Genomic DNA, 22924 nt, shown 5'->3' with positions numbered 1-22924 from the left:
TGGGAACATATGTCACAACTTCAAGCTATTCTAGTCTAATATGCTTTGATTCATTTTAGGTAATTAAGCCAGCCTAGAATCATTCTACGTGAGAGAACCTTGGATCTCCTAGAATCTTTATGCCTTAGTGTGTAATTGAGAAATATCCTTTCAACAATACATGCAAGATCACATAGTATTAGCTTTACTCTCAATGCCCTATATATCATGATCTCATGCCTTACTTTCAAGTTTTCTTTCTTAATATCATCATTATACCTAGATTTTAAGGTATTTCAATCACATTCTTCATTAGTAAGTGATATATATCATGTAGGTCTATCGCATACCATTGTTGGTTTAGTATATCTTCTGATTCGTCGTCATTAAATATTTTTTTCCGTATGATTCTTCTTAATTTAATTATCTTTATACCTTTAAGTATATATAAGATTAAAGTTTCATAACTTTTTATGAAATAAAAAACACTAAAATATTAGAATTAGAAAAAGAATTTGCAATATTAAAAGAAATGTATGCAATAAAAACAGAAAGAAAAAGAACAAAAAGCAAAATTAATGGTTGAGATAAATAGATTTAAAGAAAAATTGCAACTAGAAGAAAACCAAGATAATCTACCTGAAATAGGAATTGATGAAATAAATGAAAAAGATCTAAAGTGAGAAAATCACACAACAATTAGAAAATATAAAAGATCTTCTCCGTTGCATTTCGAACATATGTGGTAAGGATATTTGTGTCCAATTAGCGTACAATATCTAGTTAATAATTCCGACGAAATAAATCCCGCCTTTAATGCTCTTGTTGTAGGTCGTTCTTCTGGTTTTAATAATGATAAGATCCATCGCTGGACTTCATCCATATCTGCTTTTCTTAGTTCTCTTTAATTTGAATATATCATTAACTGATCTCTAGAGTAGTAGCTTCATATAGCATTTCCGTTTAAATAATTGTTCACTAACTCTTGTATAATAGTTAATATACCAATTATTCTATTATTAGTATAAAAACCTAGTATCTCTATTTTTTGCATTTCTTCCTGTTGTCCAATATCTTCAGGTACAATCATGTCTTTGGTTAGTCCTATCTTAATAACTTGAATTGGAGGTTTTATCTCTTCGTATAATATCTCCGCTGGTGCTGTATAGAACTTTATATAAAATAAATTTCCCTTGTTAACTCTTTTATATGTGATGAATGCCTTGTGTAGTTCTGGTATTCCACTTATTTCTTCTCCATCGTATGTGTACATGGTATATAATAGTCCATAATTGTAACATGTTCTTACTAAATTGGTATTAGTTTTTGGCTGTGCGATTAACTTGTTATAACCTTGTAATTTCTGGGTTAGGTAATCTTGATTTGGTTCTTCGGTTGTAGTAGATCTAGGGTTAAGGTTCAAATAAGTTTGGATTTTGAATATATTTTCAATAAAGGTTCTCATGATATGGTTTTATAATTTTTTCTCATTCTGTAGACTATCTGCATATGTAGAGGTTTGTGGTTCCATAGTCAATGTCTTTCTCGACGTTCTTGGGGTAAATGGTTTTTCAAATAGCTGGTTTAAGTTTGCATTCTTATGTTGTTTTTCACTAACTTGTTTGGTTGTACCTGCAGCTATATTTAAACAAGCATTATGGGTTTTAAGGTTTTTCCCAACGTCACCTTTTAGCTCTGGATTTTTAAAGTCTTCTGATCGACTTAGCTCCGCATTTTTACAGTCATGTTGCTGACCTGTATTAGCTCTAGACTTCAGATTATCTTCATTAGTCTTTAGCTTTTGTATCTCATTTTCCATACTGTCCACTTTTATACAAAGTGTAGTAATGGCTTTGAGTATCTCTTCAATTGTATTTTCTTCCTTAGTCTGAGTAGCTTTGTCTTGATAAGTAATCTGAAATAACATTCTTATCAGTTTTTATTACTTCAATAGTAAATATAAAATTTAATATATTTAATACCAATCTTCTTCTTTCTTTCGTAGTTACTGAATCTTGTATTTTTCTTGTTAGCCACCATTTTACTTGTGTGTTGTCTGTCCTTACAATAAATTTGTTATACAAAATATATGGTTCAAATGATAATAAACATTTATATACTGAATGTAATTCTCCTAGGGTATCTGTTAGTCCTGCTTCATTCCAATTTTTTATTACTTTTGAACTAAATGGTTCGGGTAATTTTGTAAAATATAGTTTCCTTATTACTTTACTTTCATCTGTACTATATGTTCCTTTATAATAATATTCTCTAAATCCACACGTATATTCATCTATATAACACATATTACATATTGCTAATTTTGTCATTAGATTCCTGTTTATAATTTTTTCTTTATTTTGTTCTTCTATTTCTGTTGTCATACTACTAAATTCATTTCTTATAGCTATTTCGTATTTGTATAATATCTCCATAGTTGTAGTAGCAATCTTTCAACTCCAAAAACTAGGGCATGCTCATATATTCATCTCATGAAGTCTATATGAAACTCCACAATGCGCTACAACATGAGGAAAATAATGCATAAAAGTCATTTCTATTAAAACCTAAGGATTTTCATGAACATCCATCATATATGAAAATGATGGAAACATACTATTCACACATGACATCATATAAAAGCAAATCAAGAGGAACCTATCATCTCAAGCTAGAATAGGAGTAGAAGGAACAAGATGAGGACATCGGGACATATCATTGGCCCTTGGTCTCCCAAGTACCACTCTTAACCAAATTACTTACTAAAAAACACTCCTTACCACTTTATGGAACAACTTCCTTGTTCTTCTATTTCTTAGCTTGCCGGTCTGAGACCTCTACCGCTACTTCTAAATTAGAGAGGTTCTTATTATGCAACAATAGATCACAAGCAACCTTAATAACACCACTCAAGGTCTCACATGAGCCTAACAAACCGGGACTAAATTCTCATACTCACTACACCTCTCAAGGTGAAAATTTCAAGCAAACCTAACTCATGAACATCAAGGACACTCAACGACTTTGCTATCTAAGCACATATATCCCCTTTGGGAGCAATCCTAAACAAACTCTTCAAAGCATCACTTCTTTCAATTCTAAGGCCGGAGCAAGTCATCACTTAAGCTTTTACATCTATCACACAAGCTGATTCTAAACCATGGTGAATTACACTTCCACCCTTCTTGGAGGAGTGTATTCACACAACCCATGTAGGCATTACTTAAATACCTTATTCAACCAATCCATCAACATACTTCAAAACTCATCATGTCTAAGTTGGGTTCTATCAACAACTAAACATAACCTCACAATCACCTTGCTAGGTAGGCACACTATATCCCCCTTGGGAGTGAGCCTACACAAATCTTCTAAACATCTTCCATAACATAAAGGCAACAATGAAGCATCATTCATACTAAACACAATATCACAATCTATTATCTCTAATCTCTCAAGTCACATAGCCATAATTGGCATCACAACCAACCTTTCTCCCTCGCTCTTTGTAGCATAAGCCATTCGAGTAGTCATGTCTTCCAGACCATCGGATAAGGAATATGAGAGAGACCTTATAGAGTTAAACTCTGTAGCACAACTTGGAGAACGAAGATGTGAAGTTTCCTAAGCATCATATAGCCTCCTATTCATAAATGTGGCGTACTTCACATCTATGAACAAGACTCTACTAGACGTGGTTTGAGACAATCCTAGAACCCTTCTAAACCTTGTGCTCTAATTACCAAGTTTGTCACGACCCAGGGGTACTTCCTAGACGTTACATGGTGTACTTGACCCCGAAAGGGTCTCATACAAGCCCTTAGCATATCATAACATAAGATAATAGAAAAGTACAGAAAAATTTAAAACGTTTACAATTGAAGTCATTTTCATAAAATCAAGCGGAAGCCTTTCTATACTTTGTCTCAAACCATCTAATACACTTTAAATTAAACTCTTGGGACACATCCCATACAATAGTCTGAAAACATAAAGAAATGACATAAAGGAAATAATGGGTTTGTCCTCGAAGCTATGAGGACTCACCAAATCTTCAACTCTTCTTGCTCCTTATAAACCTAGACTCCAAAGGAACTCAGTCTCTGAAACCCTACAGTTGATTAGAATATAGGCAAAATATTTGTTGGTATAGAATGTACGATGTATGATAGCTATCACAACATCATAAGAACATCTCAAAATGGCAAGTCAACATAGTACATAAGCATAAGAGATCATAACATAGTCATAGCATATTCTCCAACATACGTATCATATAATCATAAGTCAAAATAAGACATAGTTAATGAGCATAGGAGATAAATCATAATCATAATAAGCATAATTGACTCTTAGTCATCTATACCATAATAAAATCATTCTCAAGTAACCTCAAAAGCATACAAGTGCAAAGCATGAATAGCATCCCAGAATACCACCCAAGCCAAGTGTCCCTTTCTGGTCATCTTAATCATAGCTTATATACATTGTCAAGTCTTTAAGCTTTTCTTACCATAAAGGCACCATACTTCTAGGTAACCTCCACTACAAGAAAAAGGTTTATTAAAGACCATGATTTTGGGACGGATAGTAAATATGGTCCCAAAAAGTATACTTATAGGGATGATAATTTTACTTCGTCCCGAATTCATAGTTTTATATTTTAATACCCGAATGGGTATATGAAAAGGAAAACAACCCGTCTCTAAAAGATAAAATGCAGTATATACTAAGAAGGCTCTCAAATAAATTCTTTCTCAAATCCCTAAACCCCGCCACTCTCTCCTCTCTAAAAAAAAAGTGGAAGAAAAACCTTCTTGTCTAGCACTGCCATTCTACATCATTCATGAGTAAGTTTTTCTTTCTCTTACATCTGATTTGTCTACGTCTTCTTGTTTTCCAATTGAAATCGGACTTATTTTCCTTCCGTCCTTTCTATTTTTTTGATCGAGTGTTTTTAGATTGTGGTTGTTTAGGATACTAATTGTTGTTATATGAGGGATACACGTTATAGTGCTTGGTTTAAAGCTAGATCTTGGAGGTTTAGGAAGAATGTTTTAGAGTGTATTTTAGGAATTTGTTAATTAGGGTTGTGATAAGCATGTCTTTTGGGGACTTTCTTGAAAGGATGATGGTGTTTTTTAGTGTTGTCATTATGGTATTTCTTATGAGATGATGAGTTGGTAAAAATATTAAAGATCCTCTTATTCAGTTTCTCTACTGTGAACTTTTAAGGATTTTTCAATCGTAACAAACTTTGTATATTTGGCAAGTATAATCTGATTGAAAAAATAATCAGATGAGAAAGAAAAAATGTGTGAATTGGTTTTGTTATAGCATCTCAAAGAGATTTTCCAATGAAAGTATTTCGACAGATATGCGTCTATTTAATGAGTGACACTCTAGTTGGAGTGACAGACTCATTGGTTGAAGCTCTTCTTTGTAAATATTTATGTTCATTCTATCAAGAAATGCTCTCTCCAAATTAATATTCACATTTCCTTAGTTTTAAGCATTATAATCTAGACTCTATATTGATTCAAAACTTAGTTTTTGTGGAGTTAAATTGCTCTTCTTAAGTGCATTAACAAAGCTCATCCCTTGATTTTTTTATATGCGGAATAAAAATAAGATTTTATGTTTGTGTGTGCTGAAACTCCTTGCTTTTTAACTTGTTCTTGATAGGAGATAGTGAGTGCATGATATATTAGCTTATAATGAAAGTAAAAGTGTAGGAGTAATAAAGTTCTTTATAGAGTTTATCTTTTATCTCAACTTAATATTCAATTGTATCAGAATGAATAACTTCACTGAATAGTTAAAGTGGAGTTGTAGTCTAAACTAGAGATTATCATATATGACACTTTGTTGTTGAGATAATACTTGACTATAGCACAAAGTTGGGCTAAAGTTAACGATTGATGCAGAAATTACAAGTTTAATTTGGAAGTACTGTTAGCATAATATTATTTTGAAGAAATTGGTGTATAAGATTGAGCCCCTGTTTTTGTTGTTATTTTTGGCCTAGATGTTCTTCATGCTCTTGTGCTCGAATTTCTCTTGACTTCTCAGTTTCTCTATGTAGTATCACGCAGCAAAAGTAATTGTCCGTCCATCCTATATATGTTGTCATGTGCTACTATCCTAACTACCTATTTTCTATTTGGCGTGATTGAAATTTCCTTCTCTGTTTGCTGTTAAAGGTCTTTGGCCTCTAAAAAGAAATGATAATGTTATTTTGTTTCAAGAATTTGCATGCATAAGAAAAGATAAATGAGCTTAAGCAATTAAATAAATTAATTTAAGCTCAACACATTAATTTTCAGTCTCCAACATCATCTATTTCTTGAAAATGAGATACCAAGTGAGTAACGACTAACAAAACATCAATTTATTTTGCTGGTTTAAGTCGGCTAAATGAATTATAATGTGATCTTGAATACAAAAATAGTATTTACAGCATAAAGTTTGGTGCAAAGGAGCAGGGGTTTTACCATGTGTGCACCCAAAGGGTAGCGGCTGCGGGTTTTCCTTGTCATAAAAAAAAGTTGATTATTATTTAAAGTTGTTCAAAAAGTTCTTTTGATGTTGAAGAACATTTTGTTTTAAGGTTAAGATTGGTGCCTAAATGTATGAGTTGGTCATGTTCGCTGGTATTAATTTATTTATTTTTGTTTTATTATGGTGATGAGGACTGAGAGCTTATTGTATATAATGCATTAGTTGGTTACATTTGCAGGAAAATGATCAAGACACTGAAGTACATACCAAGGTAGTTCCAACTTGTTCTTATTTTGGGTTTAGCTCTATATTTTGTTACTCTCTTTGCCTTTTATTTTTCTTGAATGGGTAAAGTCCAGTGATATCATTTTTAGTGTTCTATTGTTTGAAAATTAGACCTTTATATATCTATATCGGAATTACATGGCTTAAGAGATTTTAGAGGTGTGGTTGGGATGTTCAAGGTTTCCCTTTTAGGTGTGGTTGTACAAGGTTTCGGGCCTTTTAGGCGTGGTTGTTCAAGGTTTCCCTTTTAGGTGATTGTTGAATGTTATATAGCTTGTTCCAAAAACTATTAGGATACTATGCATAGAGTATGAAATTATTGTGTTGGTCACCAGATGGATACTATTGTAGCTTCTAAAGTTTGGAAAGTATTACTTAGACACTCTTTTATTTGAATATTGTTGCAGACTTGTCTTTGTAGTGTTACTCTTATTAAATGCTTATTGTATGTGATTTTTGAAAGAATTGATCTTAAGTACACATAAATTCATGTTCGAGCTCTCAGCTTTGAGCTTAAAGTATATTTTGTATACCATGTTATATGACTTTACATGAATAAATGAGACTGATGTTTTTGTGAATTTTTCAATGTAAGTAAATGAAGGCAATCTGCATCTGAATAGAAATGCACCGAAAAGGCCTTATCTTGTTATGTTGATTGGTATTTGAATTATAATCAACCTGATAAATGGAATAACAATAACCTGACCATACATTCTCTATTATGTTTTTCATTGGTAATGATAATTTTGTTTTACCAGAAGATAACTTCAAGTCAATTTTAGATATTCTAACATATTGCTGTTTGCATATATTCTCGCATGTCCTTCTATATTTATGTTTGAATTTTGAAGGTTATGAGTTGCACTAAATAGAATGTGATAGGTGTAAGCTCAAAATAATTACATATGAACTAATATATCTCATATCCTATACAGGCATTGAATTTTTCAGTTAACAAGTCAAGTGGCAAAAGAAAGGAAAGATACTAGTTGACAAGTTTCTTAGTTATTTTTGTTGTATTAGGTGAATAATTTGTATCTTTTTGTACAGATGTTAGATTCAAGGAAGGGTTGTGTAAACAATACAATGACTTACGTTATTGTTATATAATTCTACTAATGTTATTTTAATCCAAAATTTGATTATTATGTGTCTAATTTTTATGTTTCAAATTTTAACCATTGTATAATTTTGGTAATATTATAGTTTAGGACCAGAATTTATAATACTACAAATTACAGTCAATAACCATATTATGTTGCACATAAAAAACTTTAAGCACCGTAAACTGGGTCACTAATGATGAACTACGACGAGAAATAATATATTACAATTCTCGAATAGGAACCAGGAATTTGGTCCCTAAATGGCATTTAGGGACCATAAATTTGTCTGTCCCTAAAGGTCTTCAAGGACCAGTTACAAAATCTCGTCTCTAAATGTCAATAGCGACGGAGGCTATAGGGACGAGTGGCGACCAGATTTTTCTCGTCTCTAATACGTTTTAGGGACCAGAAATGGACTTTTAGGGACCTCATTTCCCTTCGCTAGTGACCATTTTTCTTGTAGTGCTCACAGCACACTTGTGCAATACATGAAAGGCATCCCGTACTAACCTTCACACTAAACATAACCTTAAAGTCATCCTAGTCATATTCACCCTCCTTTGGTCTCACTATTGGCTTACTTCATATAGAAAAAGGAAATATCACCTTTAGTGCATCATATCTTCGAAGGCAACTATGGCAACAACCCAATCTAAGCTACACTACATAAGAGACCCTTCATAACTAGCCTCAAGTCATACTTGTGCAATGTATGGATAGCATCCCATACTACTATCCACACTAAGTACCCCTTTAGACTATCATGAATGATCACTAGTTGGGGACTAGTCCATCTTGACTATTTGCCTCTATTCATTGAAGGTACTTCTCTATTAGTAATAGGCAAGTCATAACCCATGAATGAACTCAATTTTTCAATTCAAGGCAACCAAGGAATAACCCCCTCTTAAGGTAGACCAAGCTATCATATTACTAACATAACTATATTAAGCTAAGCTAACTACCTTGGAAGACACACTAACCTGCAAGTCCAAGCTACTCTAGGAAAGGTAAAAGTGTCCTATCCTAGCTACCATGAAATAGTCCTAGACCAACTAAGTCATGCTACCCTTGCAAGTATACTATGATACAAATGCGAACTATCCTTAGGAGAGTATGATTATCAATCCTAAGCTACCCTTAGGAGAGTATGAGTCCTCAATCTTAAGCGATCACGACTAACCATAAGTCAATCTACCCTTGAAATGCATCTTATAATGCAAAGTCAAGCTACCCTTATGAGAGTATGGATCCTCAATCCTAAACTACCCTTAAGAGAGTATAAGTCCTTAATCCTAAGATATCCTTGAAATGGATCATACAATTCATAGTCAAGCTACCTTTGTAAGCACACCAAGATGTTAATGTAAGCTATCCGTAGGAGAGTATCATTCTCAATCCCAAACTACCCTTAGGAGAGTATAAATTATCAATCCTAAAGCTACCATGAAATGGCCTCGGACAAACCAAGTCCTGCTATCATGAAGGCATCCTAACAATGCTAGTTCAAGCTACCCATAGGAGAGTATAAATGCTCAATAATAGGCTACCATGACTACTCCTAACTCATGCTACCATGAAATGCATTTTTCAATCCCAAGTCAAGCTATCCCTTAGGGGACCATATATCCTAAATCCTAAGCTATCAATCTTTGTCTTATCCTACCAAGCCAAGCTATACATGAAGGGAACATCTGTCACAACTTCAAGTTATTTTAGTCTAACATGCTTTGATTCTTTTTAGGTTATTAAGCCAACCTAGAATCATTTTATGTGAGAGAACCTTGGATCTCCTAGCATCCTTATGCCTAAGTGTGTAAGTGAGAAACAGTCTTTCAACAATACACACAAGATCACATAGTATTAGTTTTACTCTTTAAGCCCTAACTATCATGATCACAAGCCTTACTTTCAATCTTTCTTTCTTAATCTCATCATTATACCTAGATTTTAAGTTATTTCAATCACATTCTTCATTATAGGGTGATACCCTTTGTCCTCTAGAAGTCCGGTCCTACTTTTATGAGGGCTATGACAACCATGTTTTATGATATAATTCACAAAGAAATCGAGGTATATGTTGATGATTTAATCATAAAGTCCCGTGAGAGTTTGGATCACTTGACCCATTATTGGAAGTTCTTTAATCTCCTTAGTCGATAAAATTTTAAACTAAATCCCGTTAAATGTTCTTTTTGAGAAAACATTCAAATCATTGCGATTCATAGTCAGCAGAAGGGGTATCGAGCTCTATCCGTCTAAGATAAAGACGACACAAGAGTTACCTCCCCAGAAGACCAATAAAGAGGTGATGAGCTTCTTGGGAAGCTTGCCTTACATTAGCCGGTTCATAGCTCCATCACCTGTGGTTTGTGACCCCATCATTAATTTGTTGTAAAAGGATGCACTTACCAAGTGGACTAGAGAATGTCAAACTACTTTTGATGCCATCAAGAATTACTTATCCTATCCACCAATGTTGGTTCCTCCATGAGAAGGGATTCCTTTGTCACCGTATCTATTTATCACGAATAATAAATTTTGATACCTGCTTGGTCAACATGATAAAACAAGGAAAAATGAGCGAGAGATGTACTATTTAAGCAAGAGGTTCACCCCATACGAGGCTCGTTACACTCTTTTGAAGAAAAAATGATGCACTTTAACTTGGATAACTCAAAAGTTGAGACATTATTTGACTTCGAACACTAAATACCTCATTTCCAAGATTGACAAACTGAAGTATATTTCTAGAAGGCAATGCCAACCGTGAAGTTGGATAAATGGATAATGTTATTGAGTGAGTTTCATAATATGTATGTGACACAAAAGGTGATAAAAGCACATGCCTTAGTTGATCATCTCGCAGAAAATCTAGCTGATAAAGAATATGAAACACTCAAAAAATACTTCCCTTATGAAGAAGTGGCATTTGTGGAAGAAGACATTTTCGAAATATACCTGATTGGAGTGTGTTCTTTGACGGACCAACGAATCACCAAGGAAAAGGTATTAAAGCGGTCTTAGTGTCAGAATCTTGTCAACAGTATCCTATGGTGGCTAAACTCCAATTCAATTGCACAAACAACATGGATGGATGCGAAGCTTGCATCCTTGGTTTAAAATTGACATTAATATGAATGTTAATGATTATATGGTATTTAAAGATTCAAATTTGCTAATTTACCAAGTTCAAGGAGAGTAGGTTGTAAAGAACCCAAAGATCCCACTGTATGTGTAGGATATACAAAAGTTATGGAAAAGATTCCATAAGATAGAATTTAGGCACACTCCAAAATATAAAATGAGTAGTCTGATGCCCTTTCCACTATTGCTTCAATGATCAAATATCCAGATACATGTTTTGTTGATTCTTTGGATATAGAGGTGAAAGAACAAGTTATTAGATCACATGTTGAAGTAGAATCAGACAAGTTGCATTGCTATATTGACATAAAGAAGTACTTTGAAAGTGCAACTTATCCTGAGAATGTTACATTCAATCAAAAGAAGGCGATACACCATATGGCTAAGAATTTCTTTTAGAGCAGGGAAATCCTTTATAGGAGGAGTACAGATTTAGGTCTTCTCTAATGTGTTGATGATATTGGGGTTTTGCAGTTTCTTGAACATATACACGCTTGAGTTTGTGGTTATGAATAGGCTCACTTTGGCGAAGAAGATCCCTCGAGTCATTTATTTTTAGATTACTATAAAGCACGATTGTTGCAAGTTTGTGAAAAAATATCGTAAATGTCTAGTACATGGAGATTTTATTCGAGTATCATTTCATGAACTCAATGCTATGAGTTCACCTTGGCCATTAGTTGCTTGTGGCATGGATGTCAATGGTCTAATAGAGCCAACTGCCTCTAATGCACACAGATTCATTTTGGTTGCCATTGATTACTGATGAGTTGGGAATTTCGACTCACTAAGGGATTGTTATTTGATGAATTAAGATCCTCAATGTCTATTTGGTGTTCATAACTTATGTTAAATTGTGTATGTGTAGGAATTAATGCTTAAGAATAAGATATGGATATTATATTGTTAATAGAAACAAAAAATTCTGAAAAATTTAGGAAAAGTAAGGGTGGAGCTCGCAAAAGTCACTCGGTGACTCGTTGAGTGAGCGTATAGCTCGCCAAAAGATCCAAAAAGTTGGGCTCATGATACAAGCCAACTCAGCTAACTTAAGTGCAAACAGTACATCGCCTAATGAAATAGATAGCTCAAATTGGATCGCCATAATGAACAGAACAACTAGGGAAGGTAGTTGTCAGCCCTGAGGCTGCCCCCTTGATGTAAGCACAGGACCTACGATCACGAGTGAACCTAAGCTGACCCTTAGCTGGCATATCATAGCATACTAAGATAAGTGAAATAAGAAGTACTGTGTGAAATCTTTAAATTATAACATAAACTGAAATAGGGAATAACCACTACATCTAGATACAAAAAAGACTAAGAGTTTAACAATAACTAGAAGGTCAAACTGAAAAAACCAAAACTATCTAAATATGTTTGAAATAAGCCATTAATTGAGTAGAGATGCTGGGACATTCCCCCAGCTAACTCTAGCAAAACTAAAACTGAAATAAAGACTGAATGTAAAAGAACATTTCTATCGTCTTTGAAGAATAAGGACTCACCACGGATACAGCTGAATATGGACCGGGAACCGATCTACACGTGATATGAATGCAGAGGACTTTAACCTACATCACAAGAAGATTTAGCGCAGAGCATGTGTCAGTATTTGAAAGGTATTAAACATGCATGATACGATAAAGCTGAATAATATACAAAACTGAACAAAGCATACTGAACAATGGTAATAGATCAACATGATGAATATGAACTAAACTGAATGCAATAACCATGTACATAACATACTGACACTGAATACTGAAATGTAAATGGTAACCTGGTCAATACACTAGAATATGACTGTGGGATCTACTAATAATCGACATAAAACCACGAGAGCTAAACGTGCAGTCTGATGTATACGCCCTATCGAGAGGACCCAATATAGCTAGCCTGGGGTATAAAGCCATGACTGGCATGATCACTAAATATGATGCCCACAGAGGGGACTTAACCTATAGGGGCACGTAGTTCTAGGACGATGAGGGTGATTGACCCTAGTCGAACTCGGTACTAAGCCTACTCCAAATAGAATGTATACAATACAACATAACTTAAATAAAGTGGATAGTTCAAGATCTTGACATGCTAACTGAAAATGCAACATTAAGTACTGATAATGAAACATTTGAAAACTAATGCATGTATATCTGTATAAACTCACCAAGAAAGTGTAATTCATGAATGAAACGAATCTACCCAGCTAGGGTTCAAAATTTCATACAATAATTAAGCAACACGGTTACGAAAACATAATAATCTGATTAGGATTACTCTAACAGCTAAATCACAATAATTATTTGAAGTTTTGGAAACCCTAAGTCTAAATATAATATAGAGAACGAAGGATTTCACTGAATTATAGGGACCTAATAGGTGAAAGGAACCCACTAGTGTAATCCCACATACCTACTGACGAATTCCTTGGAGAAATCTGTCGATTTCGTGGTTGAAACTGAGGGAAACTTGTTGAGTTCTTTGAGAGGGTTTTGTCGATGCTTTCGCTCTTCTTTTTCTTTGTTTGATCGAATATTTGAGAATGCATTTGTTAGGATAAGTTCTGATTAAGTTAGTAAGCTAAAACTGACCAAAACGATGTAGTTTAGAGGTTAAACGACGTTGTTTAGGTGTCCAACACAGGGAAAATATCAAACGACTAATGACTTAAAACCTGTCGAAGCCAACCACAGACCTGACCGATGGTCCGTCTTAGTCAGTCGATGATTGGCTTCAAATATGGGTTGTCGAGGATCACGGACCTGGACCATGACCCATGGTCTGACCTACGGTCTGTAGGTTTGGACGTGGGTCGACCCTTAGCTAAAATTTATGGGATTTTAGGAGGGGGTTCCCGGTGGCCAATCACGGTACCTATGGTACATAGGTGGCTCTGTTGGTGATGCCTGTAACTTCAAGATTCGTCCTCGAATGAAGACTAAAATAGCTGCATATGGAGGGAAAGAGATGCAAACCTTACCAGTAAGTAGTGGAAACTGAAATCTGACTGAATTAAGTTCCAAAATCATGCAAATACGTTGAAAATGCAAGTATAACTGAAGGAACATGATATTATGACTGAATTTATGCCAGTGTAACTGAAATATAGGAGAGGCACTATTACCTCAAGCTGGAATGGAGTCAGAAGGAAAGAGATGATGATACTCGGCCTTCTTGGCTGCTTCTGCTTCCCAAGTAGCTCCCACTACGGACTGACTCCTCCACAAAATCTGAACTGAAGTGACTTCTTTGTTTCTCAACCTTTGAACTTAACGATCAAGAATTTCAACTGCCAACTCTTCATAAGTGAGACACTACAAGAAAAAGCTCTATTTATGACCAACATTTAGGGACGAGTTAATAATCACGTCTCTAAAAGTATATCTATTGGGACGAGATTTTATTTGGGTCCTTAATTATGTATCTTTTTGTGAAGGTAATAAATCTAGTCTCTAAAGAAATTAAAAACTGGTCCCAAATTATAATATAGGGTTAGAAAGTGGCAACGTCAATTTTAATAAAATTCAATTTTCACCAAAACTTAGAGCCAAAACATAAGTGAACTAAAATTCTAAAAAAACAAACACAAATGACGCTTTATTTCTCAAAACAGTGTCGCGAATCAGAAAACCCTAACAGCATCTTCTTGGTAGAGATCTCAGCATAGCTCATAGCTCTCAGCAGTTCATCTTTGTTTTCTCAAAACAGAGAAACCACAGGTCTTCCGAGCAGAGATCTCAACTCAATCTCTATTTTCTATCTTACTCGAATCTCAGGTATGCCCCACTTCGTGAGTTGATTTTTTTCGTCTCTAACTATGACTTGTTGATTGTTTTATGCGATTTATAACTCTTCTTGTTTGATATACTCTTTTCTGTTAGACTAGCTGGTCGTGTTTTAAAATATATTAAAGTTTGTGGTGTGATTTGATCCAAAATATGAAGGGGATTAATCTTAAGAGAATAGAGTGTTCCTAACCGTCCTTGTAACAGAGGATCTCGTAGCTAAATGAACTAAAATAGTGTTTAAGAGATGACAAAGAGAGTTGTATTAAACATGAGAAATCCATTATGAATTACAAGTGAAGTATTGTTTCGATTTTTAGACTAGGAGTGAAAGAAAGTAGTTGCAGTTGTTCAACTTATCCATGTGCGTAGTCACGTGCTGCTAGTTCCTAACAGCTTTCTATCTAACTAAAAGAATTTGGAATTGCAATTGCACTTTTATGAAGTTATCTAATATAAATGCATCATATCGTAGTGTATGTTTATGTCTAAAGAATCAATTATATTTTACAATCTAATTAACTTGAACTAATGCAAATTACCTCATATGGTGTTGCACATAAAGGGTAGAAAAAATGATAGTTCAATTTGGGTTTGAAACTTGGAAAACTCGAGATCTTTCAAGAAGATAAGTTCTAATAGTAGCACCATATATTCTTCCGTTCCTGTCTAACTGAATCTATGTTTACTGTCTACTACTATCTTAGGTATGCCTCCTCTTTTGCAAGTTGATTTCTATTTTCCTCTCTGATTCGGTGTGTTGTTTGTTTTCTTCGAGTAACTCTTCTTGTTCAGGTTACTCTTCTTCCCTTAGATAACTGATCGTGTATTTAAAAATAGATTTAAGTTTGTAGTGTGATAAGATCCCAAAAGTGAAAGGGATCAATCGTAGGAGAACTTATTGTTCCTAAATAGTAAGAGAACAATTAACCTTTCTTAAACAAAGGCACTCACAGCTCAATGAGGTAAAATAATGTTCTGATAGAGGATTGAGCGAGTTGTATTAAACTTGAGAAATCCATCTTGAATAACAACTAAACTATTGTTGAACTTATAAGGCTAACAGAGAAGGCGGGAAAAGTTGTTGACGTTATTAAAACTGATCCATATGCGTAGTAATGTGTCACTAATTCCTAGGAGATTTCTATCTAACTAGAATAAATTATGAATTTTAATCATGAAGTTCATTTGTTGCTTGATGGCATGAAGTTCCATTTGAAGCCCCTTTCTTTGTAACTGTTGTTGCTCAGCCTCTCCTGTGAAAAGTTAAACCTATTAAGTGGGAAGTCATATTATTAAATGATAAATACATTTAGCTTAGCCAAGAATGAGTACCTCCTTTTATGGTACATTCACTATGCGTTTTAGTTCGTCAACAAACCTCACGAACAATTTAACCTCCTCTTCTTTCTCATCAGCCTGAAGTTTTGCTATCTCGGCCACCTAACTTGAATAGAATATTGTTGTAAGTAAATGGGGAGCAGGAAAAAGGAAAAATAAGGAAAACATCAGAGGTTAGTAGCTGAAGAAAGTAGCTTCAATCACAAGTCAACCCCTTTTGCTTCTATGAAAATTTCTTCACTTTCCTCCGCAAGACTTTGTGCTGTCTCTAGTTTCGTTTTGAACATGAAAATTTATCTATGAAGGTCTTCCTTCTCATTAATAACATCATTCAGATTTCTCTATGAACATTCAATTGAATTTCTCATTTTGTCAACAATATCATCATACTTGGTAATTTTTATCTCTAAGTTCTCACAAACTTTCCTTTTCTCTAAAAATTCCTCCTCGATGGAACATTTTCCTTCTATGGTTTCCTTGGCACTAGCAGTCAGCTCCGAGTTTTTACGTGAAAACAATTATGTGTCCTTGCACTTTCATGAGATATCCGTCTTCAAAACAGATATCTTACTTATCTTTTCCTGCAACAGAACTTCAAGTGACTGACCTTTACAAACAGCTTCATCAAATCATCAATTTCATCTTTCTGATCCTTGTGGTTAGAAGGTAATTCTCGTAACAAGCTTAGGTAAAATATCATTCCTTCTAGGATGTCATCATTCCGTACTACTATTTTAAGTAGCTTTTAGAAGGGAAAAGATTCAACTAAGTGTAGAAGCAATATGAGTCAATTTTCCTTATCGTAGAGTAGTATATCTCATCTTGAATTGTTATTTCTAACTGTTTTGATATTGACAAATACTTCAAGTAATGGGTCACTGATGATATAGCATGAATCATGAGTTAAGAGAATAATATATCCAAAAAGAGAAGGATCTATTTGAAATAAACAGAGACACCTATCAGTTTGAAGCCATGAAACATAGCCTCTAAGAAAACTACTATCAATTTGATCAAGTCAAAGTTAATTTTTTTTTACCAATGTCAATTAAAAAATTTCACATGGATCATAAACTTTTTTGTTTGCAAGTTTTAAATCAAATCCAAAGATTCTTTTCTAGTATAATCTTTTATCTATGTATTCTATATCACTTACCTTTGAAGTAATTGAAACATTGAAGTTACTTCTGTACCAATTATTCAATCACAAATTATGTGCATCTTAAGATTCTTCTTATCCTTTATTTTTTATTAATATAATTTTTATGTATTCTACAAGGTTATGGCACCTAGTAAGCAATAGATGCAACTTTTTATTGAAAATCGAGTCGACCAAGCCTACTTAGATGAGATGAAAAAGTTCTTGAATTATGCTATTTTGAGTATTAGAGAAGAAAATGAAATACTATGTCCACCTTCTCGTCAATTTATTATCTTCTATCTATTTGCTAATGAGTTGTGGTCTGAGCACCTTCTGGCTTTCTCCAGGTGTTGTAAGGAAGAGACGGGAACAAGAACTTACAAACTTAATCATGTCTTCTAGTCAAGGAAAGGGTGCGATACACAAGAACTCAATGGTTCTTAAACTAGACTATATGAAAGTTAAGAATCCATTTACCAATCAACTAAAGAAATACATCCAAGAAGCTGAAACAAGTGAGTTTTTTCAAAACTATTTTAATTGCATAGATACCAAAGACTATTAACCTTTTGTCTTTAAGATTCAATTTCGTAGCTTTGTGTCAAATAGCAGTTGCACGCTTGTGTTTTTCCTCTGTTTTTTATTTTGTGCATGTACAGTTGTTTTAGAAGTACTATACTACACTCGTCCTAGTAGTAGTAGAGATGTGTAAGGTCAATTTTTTTAAAATCGTCTTATCGTTGAATTTCTGCATGGTGGGTTACATTTCTATGAATTTTGCCAGCATATCTCATTTTAGGCCCTCATTTTGCAGTTCATTGTCGATAAAAACTCCCTAGAGTGTGGTATTTCAATGAAGCATATCTCATTTCAGCTTTCCAACATTCTAGTCCATTGTCAATAACAACTATGTGATATCTCATTATTGATTATCGTAATATTTCACAGATAGTCCATCACTGTTTCATCAATCATGGTTCTTTCCAGATGGAATAATTCAACGAGAACGGACTCAATTCCTAGTTATACATAATGGTTCTCTTTAACATGGAAAATTCAGGATATAAAAGTCATTGTGAATGCAATCGATAGTTCTCTAGGATATAATGAAATCACTGTGAATGCAATATGTTGACCATTTAGACTTCTGATACATCATCGAATGCAATCTATTTTTGTCTCCCAACCTACTACATCAAAACATATAAACTTGAAAATTATAGACTATTTAGACTTGTGATACTCTACTAACTAGACAGTTGAAGTTCTTATAGGAAACTCCACGACTATGAGGAAACCATAATAATTTAAGTCACAAACAAATTTGGATCAGCTTTGAAATTTTATACTTGAAGTTCTGGTAGGATGTTTTAGACTTGATGTTCTAACAGAAAACACTTGGACTCTTTTTTACGTACTTTTATAATCTAAGAGCATCTAATAAGTTGAATACCCTTCTATGAAGATTATCCAACATCAGACCTCTATCATGCTGCTACTGGTTCCTTTCGGAATTGCCTCTATTGTCTTCTCTTGATACAATGCATACTCTCCTCTACATATTTGGGTGGAAGTTGAATTCTACACGATTTACCCATTACTCCTTCGACGTAAGCTATCCATCTTCACTCTATATAAAGAGATGTTGCTGATTGAGTCTGTAAAGTATCCATAACACACATTCTTGATGGGGAATTTCTCCATTTGTACTATATCTTGTCCTCGAATTTCTGTGTTTTGATGTAGATATGATTTTTTTCTTAATGCATATCAAAGCTTTCCTTATTAATCTTCTTATATTCGTGAAGCTTGTTAACGTTTCTAGATAATCCTCGCTGAATTTTAGAGTTTTTTGCGATGAGCAGTTTAACTAATTTAGTGTAAAATTTACATCTTACTCATTACATATATACCAATAGTTACTTATGGTCTTTTTAAAATTTTTGTACTTACAGATTTTGAAGATTGAAATTACAAGTCAAGATGCATGTATAGAAGATGCAAAAGATCATTATTATTTTGCTATGGAGTTATGCAAAACTTGATATTATACTGTAGCTTGAGATGTTAATTAGCTAAGCTTTTTTGTTAAGAAAATATTGAAATTAACATCATGGGATGATAGCCAATTTTTATATTTATATTAGGCTTTTGTTTGGAAATTTTTTGTAGCAATCTTATGTTTATTGATAAAATTTATAATTTCGTAATACAAAGCTTAAGAAACATTGGTAGTCAACTAGAGACCAAAAATGTTGCTCTGTCCCTAAAAATTCTTTTAAGATGAGACAACTTCTCGTCCCTAAAGGTTAATCTAGGATGAGGTAGCCACTAGTCGCAAAAAGGTGCTCTACAATGTGGTAGTTTCTCTTCCCTAAAGGGATTTAACGACCAGAAAATTACTAGATTTTAAAGAAGAAAATCAACTATTTGGAATGAGATACATGGTCTCTAAAAGTATTTTTGCGACTAGCTATGATTTCGTCTCTAAAAACATTTAAGGACCAGTTAAAGGAGCCCGTCGCAGTTGACCTTTAGCGAAGAGGTCTATTAGGACGGGTGGCGACCAGCCTTTTCCGTTGCAATAGACTATTTGGGACTAGATTTAGACTTTTTCGGACCAGATTTCCCTTCCTTAGAGGGCGTTTTCCTTGTAATGGAGACTATCATTCACAGCCACACTTTTTAGTAGTACTATAGATGTTGGATCACCCACACACTTCTTCAACAACGAAATGTGACAGACCGGGTGCACCACTGCTAGTTCTGCTGGCAACTCTAACTCATAAGCCACCTTTCCAACCCTTTTTAAAATCCTGTAAGGACCTACATATCTGGGACTAAGATTCCCTTTCTTGCCAAATCTTATCGCCCCCTTCATAGGTGACACTTTCAGGAAAACCCAATCATCAACCTCAAATTCTATGTCCCTACTCCTTACATCTGCATAGGAATTCTGACGACTCTGGACTATCTTAAGTTTGTCCCTATAATGAGCTGAAATTTTTCCGTAGCATCATGAACCGAATCTGGCCCTGTCAAAGTTGCTTCTCCTACTTTAAACCAACCAACTGGATATCTACATCTACGCCCATACAACGCCTCATAATGGGTCATCTGAATAGTTGAATGGTAGCTATTATTGTAGGCAAACTCTATGATAGGTAGGTTATCATCCCAACTGACCTTGAAGTCGATAATGCAAGCTCTTAACATGTCCTCTAAAGTCTGAATGGTACGCTCTTCCAGACCATCCGTCTGAGGATAAAATGTTGTGCTAACATTTACCTAAGTACCAAGACCTTTGTGAAATGACTTCCAAAAATGAGAGGTAAACTTAGGACCTCTATCTGTGATGGTAGACAAAGGAACCCCATGCAACCTGACTTTCTCATTAATGTAAAGCTTGGCGCAGTCCTCCGCCTAATCTATAGTCTGAACAGCCAAAAAGTGAGCGGACTTAGTAACTATGTCTACAATCAGCCATATGGAGTAATGTTGCCTGCAAGTACGAGGTAAACCTGCAATGATGTCCATGTTAATAACTTCCCACTTCCATGTAGTAATGTTAATCTCTTGATTCATACCTCCTGGTTTGTGATGTTCCACCTTCACCAGTTGACAATTAGGGCACTCAGCCACAAAATCTGTTATATCTCTTTTCATGCCATTCAACCAAAAGACTTCATGTAGATAAGGTACATCTTGGTGGCATCTGTATGAACAAAATATCTGGAGTTATGGGCTTCTGTAAGGATCTGGTGTCTCAACTCACCCACCTGAAGAACACATAAGCGTCCCTGGTAACGAAGTACATCATCTCCCCCTTGGGAGAAAACCTCAACTTTCTGCTGATAAACTGCACCCTTTAATTGAATAAATATAGGATCGTTGTCTTAATTTTCCTTAACCTCCACTACCGGTGAAGATTCTGACCCATTGTGAACTATCACACCATCATATGATATGTTCATAAGGCAAACTCCTATGCGAGCAAGCCGATGAACATCTTTTGCTAATTCCTTCCTTTCTTCTTCAACACGTGCTACACTACCCGTATAGTCTGCTGAGAGCATCAGTTACTACATTGGCCTTATTAGGATGGTAAAGTACATCCCTGTCATAGTCCTTGAGGAATTCAAGCCACCTCCTCTGGCGAAGATTCAAATCTTTCTGGGTGAACAGATAATAAAGGCTTTTATGGTCTGTGAACATATCTACGAGAACACCATACATGTAATGTCTCCAAATCATTAGGACAAATACTATGGCTGCAAGATCGAGGTCATGAGTCGAAAAATTATTCTCATGCACCATAAGTTGTCTAGAAGAATAAGTTATAACCTTACTTCGCTGCATCAACACTGTAACGACCCGAGAGCACCCCCTAGCCATTATCGACGTATTCGACCTCTCGGAGGTCTTGTACAATCCCTTAGCATTCGTCATAGCATTTATCATAGAAAAATAACGGAAAATTTAAAAATATTTCATAATATAACAGAAGACTTTAAAGTCACCTCATTTAAACCTTTACTACAAATTCGGAGTTTTACGTCTCAAGGTAGCCATCTTAAAACACTACTATAACACAAGAGGGACACAACCCTTACAATACAAAAGAAACTACTATCTAGTACATTGAACCTAAGGAAACTCTTTAACATAAAGGTCCTTCAATCTTTAAGGACACCCCCGAGCTTGGGAATAGTAAGACAAGCTCCTCACTTCTAGGAAAGGCCCTTTAGCCACCACCACCTACACTTGGTGTAAAAAAAGATGAAGAACAATGGTGTTAGAAACCATGCATGAATGCCTTTTTAGAGAAACTTCAAGAACATTTAGCACAATATGAACAATATAAACCACATACATCAACATACACACGGAAACCATTCATAATACCACATAGAGCCACTTATAACATTTTAGGTACACTCAATGCTTCTTTATCTTAACTCCCTTTCTCAAGCAACCCTTAGGGAATACTTGGTGCAATGTATCACCTTAAGGTTACCAAGGGTGAACTTACATATAGCCTTCATCAATCCAACCACATATATTCATAGATTCATAAGCACACCATAAGAAATAGTCTTCACATAGGAACCATCACCTAAGACAACTCCCAAGTCACACTAGTGCAATGTGCAAGTAGCATCCCATAACACTACTCACACCATGTGTTCCTAAGAAGACACCATAGACTAGGCATATCATATTCAACAAGTCATAACATATTCATTTAACATTAGACATAAGACCAACATACTTCATAACATCATATAAGGACTAATTCATTTACTACATCATTACTTATAACCCATTTATTTCATATCATAGGTAAACCACCCTCACAACCCCTTCATAAGCTCACTTGTGCAATGTACACATGGAGTCCCATACCGCCACATATACTAAGCAAACCCATTAAGAAGTCATAAGTGTAATTCACATGCATAATCATACTTCATGTATTGACATAAGTAAAGTCAACCTCAACATGCTTTCATATTTACTTACATAGACCGTAGTCTTCATTACATAAAGAGCCTAATCATAACCTCCCTTAGAGTCCACTTGTGCAATGCATAAGTAGGGTCCATAGTCCTACCTACACTAAGTAACTCTTC

General features: G+C 34.7%; 1 long non-coding RNA gene across 1 annotated transcript; it reads left to right on the top strand.

Annotated features, from left to right (window-relative positions):
* Positions 1-4599: 4599 nt before the first annotated feature.
* LOC102586260 (uncharacterized) lies at positions 4600-7903 on the top strand. The gene is made up of 3 exons (XR_367274.2): positions 4600-4829; positions 6719-6751; positions 7704-7903. It is a non-coding gene; the product is annotated as an uncharacterized lncRNA (long non-coding RNA).
* The last annotated feature ends 15021 nt before the right edge of the window (positions 7904-22924 follow it).

The sequence above is a fragment of the Solanum tuberosum genome, unplaced genomic scaffold (assembly GCF_000226075.1).
Source record: "Solanum tuberosum cultivar DM 1-3 516 R44 unplaced genomic scaffold, SolTub_3.0 scf00080, whole genome shotgun sequence".
In the NCBI taxonomy this organism is placed as follows: domain Eukaryota; kingdom Viridiplantae; phylum Streptophyta; class Magnoliopsida; order Solanales; family Solanaceae; genus Solanum; species Solanum tuberosum.
This window is presented reverse-complemented; position numbering and strand designations above follow the sequence as displayed.